The sequence below is a fragment of the Schistocerca americana genome, chromosome 2 (genome assembly GCF_021461395.2).
Source record: "Schistocerca americana isolate TAMUIC-IGC-003095 chromosome 2, iqSchAmer2.1, whole genome shotgun sequence".
Lineage (NCBI taxonomy): Eukaryota > Metazoa > Arthropoda > Insecta > Orthoptera > Acrididae > Schistocerca > Schistocerca americana.
In genome coordinates, this window is record NC_060120.1 from 361,591,752 (window position 1) to 361,604,250 (window position 12,499).

General features: G+C 43.9%; 1 protein-coding gene across 2 annotated transcripts in view; it reads right to left on the bottom strand.

The window, feature by feature from the left end:
* The window catches only part of LOC124595517 (ribosomal protein S6 kinase alpha-5-like), a 405,565-nt gene that overhangs the window by 29,054 nt on the left and 364,012 nt on the right, over nucleotides 1-12,499 (bottom strand). The gene's annotated exons all lie outside the window — the stretch shown is intronic.

Consider the following 12,499-nt stretch of genomic DNA (forward strand, 5'->3'; position numbering starts at 1 on the left):
CCGGTCTCATCTATCCTCGTGACCGAATCGTTCCTAACGGGATGGCCATGTCTGTGATGTTGAACAAGCCGAGGCTGGGGTACCTCAGGGATCAATACTAGACTCACCCCCCCCCCTCCCCCCAATACACACACGTTCACCCCCCTTCACACACACACACACACACACACACACACACACACACACACACACACACACACACACACACACACACACACACACTCTTCGTCGCGACACATGTAGTTACAGTCTTTATTCAAGTGAATGGAGGGATGCTCTTCACTCCAAAAGACAATTCTGTATTTTAAAGCACGTTTGAACTTCATCTTTCACCTATCCCTATTCCTCAATAATAAGCCAATGTTTCCTTGTGTCACCCTTGTTTCCTCTTATCTTCCTCCACTTCCTGTTTGCATCTTGTGATTTTAAGAGGTACCCTGAAAGTTCACTGATAGCATACTCGGGAAATGCGACCAGTCTATTTAGGGAGATTAACTACAAAATTCTCGCGCGACCTGTCCTATAATACCCCTATAACAAATATCAACGTCAAGGGATATTAAACGTAAACAAACAAGGATAGCACAGCTTACGACAGGTTTGTTTGGCCCACGGCAAAGTGTCCCGCACAGCGCGCACAGAGGCGTTTCAATTGTCGTTCTTCCGAGCTCCATACCCGAATGAAAAGCGAAGGAGGCCTAATAAGTGGTACAACTGGAAATAATTTTTAGCATGCACTTCAATATGGCTTGTACACTACAGATTTAGAAGTCCTTATTATATTAATGCATTCAGTCCATTTTTTCTTTATCTCGATATGTTAAATTATTCGGTCTGCAGCTCACTTTCCTTTACTTTCAAATGACCTGTTTCGGGCCAGTTACCATCTTGAGAGCATTTGTTACAGTTAAGGAGTAACTTGTCGATACAGAACTGCAAGTTTGCTGTGATAACTCAGTCGTAATTGAGTTATCGAAGTCCTGGACAGAGAAGTTACTCCGTAACGGTAAGAAACTGTCTCGAGATGCACAACTGGTCCGAAACCGATTGTCTGAAAATAAAGAAATGCGATCGGTAGAATGGAATTGGACATTTTTGTACAAATGAAGATCGCGGACACTCCCCAGTGACGAACATGTCTAGTTTTGATGAATTCATTTCCAATGTCGACATTCTGTACACTAAAGTACGTAGTCTCATAACCCTAGGAAAACTCTTTTCGATGCCTAAATAAATGTAGGAACAGCTACTTATTTTAAAAAAATTTCAATCGTGTTTCTTTTTTCCGTCATATAATTGTTGTCCGAGATTTATCTGATCATTTTGGGCTCAAATGGCTCTGAGCACTATGGGACTTAACTGCTGTGGTCATCAGTCCCATAGAACTTAGAACCTACTTAAACCTAACTAACCTAAGGACAGCACACACATCCATGCCCAAGGCAGGATTCGAACCTGCGACCGTAGCGGTCACGCGGTTCCCGACTGAAGCGCCTAGAACCGCACGGCCACACCGGTCGGCTTCTGATCATTTTGCTAGTTTTGCCTGTATTCTTTTAATATTCACAGGTAGTGTCTCACACTACAAAATTAACATCTCCAGTATTTTTTAACAGATCATTCTTGACAAAAATTTAGCGAACTTACGGGTTCTTTTGCTTTGAGAGTCGTAATTTTAGATTTTTTGGCTGATACTTTAAAGATATATTCTTTATAGACACTCTACACAAGCACATTCGTTTCCTAAAATACTGAAAGAAAAACATTCTCCTTCAGTCACAAATCGTAGAATTTATTACAATGCGTTTTTTCGCCCACATTTTACAAAAATAGCTTAGTGAGCCACACTGGATAAAATTTAAGTCCTCCATGAGCATCATCTTATTTGTATCATTAAATGTGCGGTCGTCTGTGTCTGCGAACATTGTACAACTTTTGTCAAACAGAAATAAGTTTAAAATGCAATGAAAGTCGTTTTCAGATGTTCTCTTTTATCTTTGTGACGTTGATGGGTTCCACGGTAACACGATAAAGTGCCAACAATAAAGCATATCTGCGAAGCACTGACGAAGTGTTCCTAAACGGACCTTATGTGAGCAGTGTAGCCGAAGGAAAGTGATGAAGTGATGATCAACGTTTGATCATTGATAGAAATTTAAACCGCAATAACTTTGGTCTTCTTCAAAATGTACGCTCCCCACTTTCACCTTCTCCCCCCCCCCCCCCCTCCTCACCATCTCCTCTCTCTCTCTCTCTCTCTCTCTCTCTCTCTCTCTCTCTCTCTCACACACACACACACACACACACACACACACACACACACACACACACACACACTTTATAAAATACAAGCTCTAGTACCCTTGAATGTCCAGGTGTTACGAAATACAGCAACGACGAAATAACTACGTCGATTACAATTATTGGTAATCATATTATGTACGCTGTTTCGCATTAAATAAATAAACAACGAAGTCTCGAAAGCGCCTCAACTAGAAACCCACGTACACATCCAACAGTAGCTTCTTCCATACAATATTGATGAACAGAACACAATGTAAGAAAAAATGCTCATTCAGTTAACATGCGATGTAATGGAATTACGTCGCGAAGCCGATTACGCAGTTCCTCTGTGGGCAACGTTAAATGTGTCTTGCAGTAAGTTGTGTTGCACCACAAGTGTTTGGCCCCATTATCCGCCGCGGTGCAGTACTGGCGAGCGCGGCCAGTAGCGCAGAACGCGGCCTGCAAACCTTGGCCGACATCCGAATCGCCGTATTGCGCGCTGACCTGCTAACGTCTGCCGCCGGCGCCGCAGGCAACCCGCAAAACGATCTGGCCGGCACTGCGCCCTGCTGCCGACTCTTTTCTGCGTCTTTCTTCTGGCCGTTCAGCGAGGAAGCAAATCACTCTGTACGGCTACTTAAAACGTCTGAACGAGTTCAGTGTGGTTCACTTAATGAAAACGCAGCTGCTTCATCTTTTGGAGCTTTTATTTTCTTCTCGACTTTCGATTACATGGGCGACTTTGTCATCAAAGAAAATCGCCGTGTACCCTTATTTACAGGAACAATAATCCCACCTCAAGCTATGAGAAGTCGGTAAACATTAAACACTGAACTCGTCGCCGGAATTCTTTGCGCTCTTTTCTCTCTGAGTCGTGTAACCCCTAGGTAGTCACTGCCGCCTCACATAGTCATCAGACAAAGACTTATTTACTATTCCTGAAGTGTTGTTAAAAACACTGCAAGAGTTATTTTGCTCATTATGAAACAAATCAATTATTATCACTTCGTTTTACACAGTAGATACGAGTTGTTTAAGGAAAGTTCGATTTATTTTTCAGACACTTACACGCTCCAGAAAACACAGAAATTAGTGAGACTGTTCATCAGTTAAATAATAAAAATCAGTATGTCATGCCCGAATTCTCTCAATACAACAACAGAGTTTCTCGTTTAGCTACCTTGCGTTATATTTCCAAAATAATTTACAGTGACTCATAGAACGGAGCCAAGATTCCATGAAGTGAACAGTGTCTGCACAAAATAAAATGTTAATTAGATGAAGGAGTCACGCACAGAAAGGTAAAACATGGCCAACTAGCAAGAAAATGAAAAGAAAGTTCTGTGCGCTATTCCGATGTTCTGCCACACACAGAATAGATACATACAAACTTGACGATATGTTTCGTCTAAAGTTTTATAAGGGACTCTAAGCCTTATCTAATGATGTGATATATGTAGCACAAGAAACACAGGCAATGCGACATATCGAGATTGCATAGATTAATTCTACTGCTTCCATGAAGCGGTCTTGACGCAGTGGTAACACCGGTTCCAGTCAGATCACCGAAGTTAAGAGCTGTCGGTCTGGGCTAGCACTTGGATGGGTGACCATCCGGCCTACCGAGCACTGTTGGCAAGCGGAGTGCACTCAGCTCCTGTGAGGCAAAACTGAGGAGCTACTTGATTGACGCCTGTGGTTGAGGATGACACGGCGGTCGGTCGGTTCCGGTTGGCCCTCATAGCCTGTTCTGGCACAGTTCAGTTCATTGCTTCCATGAAACTAAGTCACTTTCCTGTAAATTCTATAATACCACTTAACTGCAAGAAAAGGGTTATCATCTTCCAAACGCCATACAGTGTAAACAAAAACCTACATTCTGTTAGTATCAGTAAACTGGTGCAATTCAAATGTTGACGATAACCCGATTTCTTGGTTTTCGAATCTCAAACACTGTGCATCCATGAAGTCACCGTATAATTGTCCTCTGTGGTTTTTAGTGACCAGTGATCTCCAACTGCCTGCCATGCACAGAGGACCAATTGAAATGTGAGAGAGCACTCTGTGTACACATATATTCTCTCTCTTCCTATCGCGTTACTAGAGCCACGCAAGAACCGATGACACAGTATCTGACCACTTGCACGTACAGCGGGATATTAGAGGATGGAATGCATTTGGTTGCTTAGTAATTAGATCGTGTACAGGGGTACAGGAGCCTGTTCACCATCTGGGTACGTAACAGTAATGGTCTGTCTCTTACTATGGTCCAGAAACTTTACATTAGACAGTTCTCCTCGTCGTTTGAACTGTCTTGTGATAAGACCCCAATGGAAGTTTTCGCGAAGAAGAAGGGGTGTCGCGTTAGTTCCACACGTCGACACCTTGCAGAGCGGAACGCGAGTCCTTAATCAGTATTTAAAAAAAGACCAGTCAGCGCGAAGAAAATCCGTGTCCAAGGCGGCGTGCAGTGTACTCGTTGAAGAGACAAAAGACTGTCTCCGCTTGGAAGCACAGAGACACGCAACAGCTTAACAGTTGGCAACGGGGACGAAAGCGTTTCCCAGCGGCAGCCGCTTTCTCGGCGGTTAACGGAGCGATTCGCTACGAAGTGCAGCGAAGCTAGCGGGTAAAAATAGAGGTTATCCGTGGGAAAGCAAACTGGGGGCGGCTGCAGTTAGCGCAACAAGAAGGCGCACCGACGTGAGACTGCCAAGTGAGGCAGGACCCAGTGGTAAGCTTAAGTGCAGCAGGAAGTAGACCACTACATGGCCGCACCTCCCAGAGTAGTCTCCCTAGAAGCAAATTGGAGCTGCCTGCTAGAAGACAGTCAACTATCGCTCTTCTCCGTAACACACATTTGCTCACACAAGAAACTTGTGATAAATAAATGTGGGATCAGCAATTAAATTTATCATGAATTCGATGAATAACGCCTTTGTTCGTCCGAAGCTGTACCTTCTAACTAAAGAGTACGTAGTCGAAGAGTATCTCTCGTTACTTGTCCACTAATCTGACGATACTCAACTCTTGGGATGAGAGGGACCTAATGTCAACAATTCCACACACTGCCTCAGAAACTACCTAAGAAAAATTACCCTGTTAGAGGACCTTCTGTGGAGCAGAAGCTTTTTTGACCGAACAGTTGAAAAACTGCCGATCGTTGCCCTGAGAACACACACACACACACACACACACACACACACATACACACACACACACACACCTGCGCATTGTCCAAATATGCCCACCGCCGACTCAAGGTTGTCAAGTACTTCTCGTGGAAACCATGAAAAAAAAAAAAAAATCTGTGGTGACAGATTCCAGTAGTGGAGGCAAGTTGTCGGCGTGCATGTACCTGCGAAACAGACCTGATAACACGAACTCTGCAACTTTTACCTCCTCGACACCCAAATCGCACGCTACGTTACTACCAGATTTTTGTATGATATAGTGACTGCCGTTATCAATAGATTTTAACTCGTGGGCTGTGCCTGATCAACTTCTAGCTGCTTGTCGTCGTCACCTTTCTTTAAAGATTAAGCAAGTCCTTGTTCCGATCTCACAAACAAAACTGTTCCCATCTTTTCAGAGGTCTTCTAATACCTCTTTCCATGTCGGCTTGCAGTTCAGGATGTTTTAGAGAACTGTAAACTTGGCATTCTCATGCAGTGTTTTGTCCCATTTTCACGATATTTCTGAAATTTTTCATCCATGTTGATAATATTTAATTCTGTTTTAATATCTTTTTTTCGAATCCTGTCTCTTCTTGTGCAGTCCTTCGTACTCCTCAGGAATCTCATCTCTCTGCTGCCTGACTTTTCTATTGTGGTAACCCAGCTTTTGCTTCCACAGGATAAGACAGCAGCCGCCATCACTTTATACAATTTATATGGCGGTCTCTTTTTGTACTTTATGGCACAAATTTCTGCTATGGTACCACAGACAGCTCGTAATTTTTGTATTTATGTTCAATATCTGAATCAAATGGTTCAAATGGCTCTGAGCACTATGGGACTTAACTTCTGAGGTCATCAGTCCCCTAGAACTTAGAACTACTTAAACCTAACTAACCTAAAGACATCACACACATCCATCCCCGAGGCAGGATTCGAACCTGCGACCGTAGCGGTCGCGCGGTTCCAGACTGAAGGGCCTAGAACCGCTCGGCCACTGCGGCCGGCTATCTGAATCAAAATGAAAACTTACATACAGACTAACAAGGGGAGGCCGCCAATTGTGAAGTTCAGATTCGATTCATACTGCGCATAATAAAAGCTCATGGCCAGAGGTGTAATGTGGCAAAGCACCAAGATGCACTTCTCAGCCGTTGTCGAGAAAATCGACAGTTAAAAGAAACCGTTGCGGTGAAATACTCTCTACGCTTAATAATATTCTACAGCGTCGTGGCGCAGCGGTAAGCGCTCGGGTTCGTAATCCGAAGGTCGCCGGATCGAATCTCGCGTCATGCAACTTTTTTTATTATTAGTTTTTTGTAATTCAAATATATATATATATATATATATATATATATATATATATATATATATATATGAATTGCTTATGCATGTTGGTGAAGGCGGATCGCTCTCCAATTGTACCGCCTCCATTTTTCCGTTTGTTTAACGGGGTGTACCAAAGCTCTCACGTCCGCACTGATTTTGGACGATGTTATAAGTTGCGCTAGGGACCGCATCTACCTTCTTTCGAAGTTAGCAGTCAACTACGCTGTTATGCGGCGGCTCGTTTCGGCCTATTCAACGTCTGTCCTTCAAGTGTAATGAGCGAGTAACGGAGTTTATATTTCATACCTGCCACAGCAAATTTGTGTTCGTGGGGTGTCTATTCTAATTCGAACGTTTGACTTACGCTATACGTATTCGTTTCGGAATATCGTTTCTACGTCTTCCGTTAACTATACGTGGTTAACATTATGAAGACAATTAATAACATTTGTGAAATACAACTTTGTTTGCGGAAAACATAATGATGTTCGAAGTCGCCAGTTTTTCCACGACAAACGACTTTCAACAACTTATTATATGCATAATTGTTGCAACTGATTGCCGGGAATATATATATTACACTTGAATTACAAAAAACAAATACTAAAAAAAAAGTTGCATGGCGCGAGATTCGATCCGGCGACCTTCGGATTACGAACCCGAGCGCTTACCGCTGCGCCACAACGCTGTAGAAACTTATTTATCATAGAGAGTATTTCACCGCAACGGTTTCTTTCAACTGTCGATTTTCTCGACAACGGCTGAGAAGTGCATCTTGGTCGTTTACCACATTACACCTCTAGCCATGAGCTTTTATTATGCGCAGTACGAATCGAATCTGAATTTCACAATTGGCGGCCTCCCCTTGTAAGTAAGACAGCCGAGACACATTTGCTCTAAAAGTGAATTATCTAAATGTTATTGGATATTTCCATGGCAATGCCGTTAGTTTAGTTTTAATAGTAGAAATTTTAAATTGAATTCGTTGCACATTTCGTTCAGCTGGTATACTGATCTTTGGAGGTCATCTTCGTTCTTTTTAATAATAGCGATATCATCTGCAGACTGAAGCACATTCAGGTATTTCCCATTCGTTATCTTAATTCCTTTTATTTTTATTTATTTGTGTTCCGTTGACCCAGTATGAACAATCAAGTAATAAATTACAATTATTCCACATTATAAGTTACAAATTTTATGGTATTGAAATGCTTTGTTTTGAAGTGAAGAATAAATAATTGAGAGGAGTATACAAGTTGCCACTCAACAGCTAACAAAATGTTATTGTCAGCCTTATTGCTGCAGTTCCTCCTGAAACTCGTAAACAAAATGACGTCATCACTTTGTATTTCTCGTACCTCTGTAGTTTAGGTAATGCTTTACCTACAGTCGCCTTTGCGTTTTCTTTTTCTGTCGTCTTTTCACCACAATAAACGCAACACAAGCTCCCAAGCAAATACGAAAGTTTATAGCAGACTGCTTGCACAGTGAGGCAACGAGTGGACACGAGAATGTTTCTTTCCACAAATTTTTGTGCATGCCCTTTTACTCCCGTGCGCCTGCGACTGTGCACGGCGCAAAGGGCATCGTGTGGACAGACCTTTACTGACTCACTCTTCATCAGCCATTTGAGCACTTCTTTGCAATACCCTGCGGAGTTCTGGCACCGTCGCCAGGTGACACTGGACTTGGTCGAGTTACTGAAACACGTGCTGCAGCGACACCTTCAGTGATGTACTATCAAGGTTCCTCGCGCAGTAAAATGTATTTAACGACAGCTTTCGAACGATAAGAATCCGTTTTCAAGTTGCAGTTCACATCGGAATCAGCACTTCGCCAGTCTCTCAAGAGTGTCGAAGCGGTGAGTATACCACTAATTGTAACTTGCAAATGTACGGTTGACGTCCGAAAGCCGTCGTTAAATAAGTTTTACTTAGCAAGTGAAACTATATAAGGTCCCCTTTGCGCCAAAACAACGAATGTGCCTTACACTAGTCCTGAGATAAATTTGACCGTTCTATAGGGCCTTAAAAATCAAGAACGGCAATTTAAGAAATATATTTGCGCAATATACTGAACTTTCGCATACGAACTAAAAGTGAATCAGACATGTTATTGTGGTCTTCAATCCGGAGACTGGTTTGATGCAGCTCTCCATGATGCTCTATCCTGTGCAAGCTGCAACCTACACCCTTCTGAATCTGCTTTAGTGTATTCCTCTCTTGGTCACCCTCTAAGATTTTTACTCTCCACGCTGCCCTCCAGAATTAAATTGGTGATCCCTTGATGGCTCAGACCATGTCCTACAAACCGATCCTCCTCCTAGTCAAGTTGTGCCACAAATTTCTCTTCTCCCCAATTCTACTCAATACCGCATTAGTTATGTGGTCTACCCATCTAATCTTCAGCATTCTTCTGTAGCCCCACATTTCGAAAGCTTCTCTTCTTGTCTAAACTATTTATCGTCCATGTTTGACTTCCATACATGGCTACACTGCACGCAAATACTTTCAGAAACGACTTCCAGACATGCCAATTCCAATTTTATTGCTTAAAAATAAACAAGGGAAACTCCAACCAAAAAAATTGAACCAACAATAAAACTGCGAAAAAGCAATCTGATCGACAGAAACCTTTAATTTGCATCGGAATCCTATTCAGAATATTCATGCAGTGTGTCACGTAGAATCCTATCGCTCAACTGCGGTAATTTGCATGGTATTCCCTCCCAATCTGCCGTTACACGTTCTAAGCGGACCCCTAAATTTTGCCGCTGCTATCGGAAGCTTTTTCCGTGTATGCCTTGGACCAGACTATATGCCGAAGAGCGTCTCTTGCTTTTTAAGTTTATTTCACTAAAGGTCCTTTCAAATCAGGTCTTGTAGAACTCTTGAAGAAATTTCTTTCATGGTGGAGCAGGCAAACAATTTGCATTGCACACAGCGCAGAAGACTCGTGCCCGTCCTTGAGACAGGTACACTGGCGCGCACGTAATTTTCCTCTCTATCTCGGAATGAGCCGAGTCACACTCGATTTCTATGCGACCTGTTTTGACTGTAATGTTGAATGGCCCTTGCAGAAAAGAGAGACAGACAGACATACACAAACGTAATTTCTTATCCTGACCGGCATATTCATTTTTCACCCCTACCATTCAAAGTCACGCCTCACCTAGAAAGAATAGTAAACAATGCACAATCCTAGCCCAGGCTTTTTTTCCAACAATACAGCTGAGTATAACTGACTGAGCTCTTTAATGACAACTGACAAGTTATTAGCAACAATGATACACGCGAAGTTAGGAAAATAATGACGAAAATCTTCATTGTTATCGCACGTTAAAAAATTTGGAATTTAAATAATCAGAGTAAGCAGCACACTCATGTTTCCACAATGCACAAAGTGCTGTTAACTGAGCGCCAGAATCACGAACGTGGCAAATGGCCGTTTCGGCGTTACTAAGTAAACTCATTTGATGGCAATGGACCTCGCAATGTTGTTTTCTGCACTGCCAAGGCAACTCATTGGAGCTTTTGCTATAAAAAAGTACCCGAACCATGAACTCCCCAGTGCATGTAAATCAAAGTCGCCATTTTTTTCCACGCGTGGGTTTGACGTAAGAGGGACGATACTGCGCTACTAAAATCTGATCACTTGCTGTTGCTTCGTACCACCTTGAGTTGTGAAACCAGGTGAATACATTTTCCCCTGTGATACGAGGGCGTTATCGAGCAGGACAGTGGCGCGCGCAGAAAGAGCGGCGGGCGGCTTTCTTCGTGTTGTGCAAGTCTTGTTGCACGGCAACAGGACGGCGAGCTTCAAGCTGCGCTGTCAGCCGTGTTGGCAAAGTCAGTTGCGGCAACCGGCGGCTGGCGCCGGCCGGTGCTGCCGCCTGGCGGCCGCTTCGCAAGTGGGTCAGTGGGGGCAAGTGGCACGCGGCGCGCTGGCCCGCTAGGCTAGCGGCTGCGCGCTCTGCGCATGCGCCGTCGGCCGCGGCTTCCTTCCTCTACCTCTGCTCCCACCGGCGTCCCAAGAATCCGCGCGGCCGTGCTGAGGACATCACGTAAGCGCTCGCTGGAATCCTCTGCAGTAATCAGGACCCAGTTGTTGCGCTCGCTCTCCCTCTCACGCAAAAACGAGCCTAGCCTGACCTTCAGTCGTCCTCTAAATCCGCCACTGCAGTAGCTTCATCAAGTAATAATAATAATGGGCGATCCACGGGTTGTTGGCAACCAGAGGAAACATAGTATGATACATTTTTCCTTATGTCAAGCCTGTTCTTGGGACTTTTGCCCTGTCAAATTGCAGAAGTCTAGAGCAATGAAAAAATGTCGACCTTCCGGTAATTGTGAAAGTTAAAGTTGGCCCAAGAAGTCAGTTCCAGAGGAGAAAGTGAAAGCTGTATTCCATATCTGCTCTGGAGGAGAACTCTTCAGTAGTACGTTGGAGCGCTACTGAAGCCCTGAGGACGCGTTAGTTGTATGCAGTTGCTACAATGAAATAGGCAAAACACTTTAGTGTTTTGTTTTTTTTTTTTTTTTTTTTTTTTTTTACTGCGGACGTCATGAAGGAATCCATACCGGATGCATCCAAGTGACACAATTCTATAACGCCAAAACGAGACGCCATCGTCCGTTTATCTAATGTATCACCTTTTCCAGTCCATGAGACTGCTACAATCGCTCCTGGACAATACTGTTTCCATTACTGAAAACTCAGCTGAATTGATACGAACACTAGTTGACTAACCTACCAAAAGTATATAGGACGAAGGATATCAGAAAAACTGTGCACACTATTCTTTGTATATCATCAGTATCTCACTTGAAACTGTAACAACTGGATTCGTACAACTAGCAGGTACTGATTACTTATGATGACACTCAGACGCTCGATCACACAGATAGTTATAACCTACAATATGCACTCCGAGGAGGTTAATTAGTGTAAAATTCGTGCATTGACAATTATTTAGGGATATGTGAAAGTTTGTTTTGTCAGGTGCAGCTCTTCTCGTTTCTGTCGTCGAGTTGTGGTATCACAAAACACTTCGTGTACGTCTCCAGTTCTTCTCGTGAGCACGCGACCTACTGACAAATTCAGGCAATGGGAAATCTTACACCTTACAGGTCGCCGTATTTGCTAAAGGATAAACCTCCTTTCTTGCTTACAGAATCTCTCTCTGCATTATGGAGCGGCGTAATAGTGAACTGCCAACGGCCTTGCCGCACTGGTAACACCGGTTCCCGTCAGAGCACCGACGTTAAGCGCTGTCGGGCTTGGCTAGCACTTGGATGGGTGACCATCCGGTCTGCGTGCGCTGTTGGAAAGCGGGGTTCACTCAGCCCTTGTGAGGCAAACTGAGGAGCTACTTGATGGAGAAGTAGCGGCTCCGGTCTCTGAAACTGACATACGGCCGGGAGAGCGGTGTGCTGACCACATGCTCCTCCACATCCGCATCCAGTGACGCCTATGAGCTGAGGTTGGCATGGCGGCCGGTCAGTACCGCTCGGCCTTCGGGAGGAATTTAGCTTAGTTTTAGTTGTAGTGAACTGCTGCCGTTTATCAACTGTGTGTGCTGACGCACTGACAGACCTACCACCTAGCAAGCTGCACTGTAGCGTACTACAGAACGATGAAGTTTGCAGCAGGACGTCGTAGCGTGCACGTCGTTTGTTTAACGTAAGCGCTCCCAACATCTCCGCATA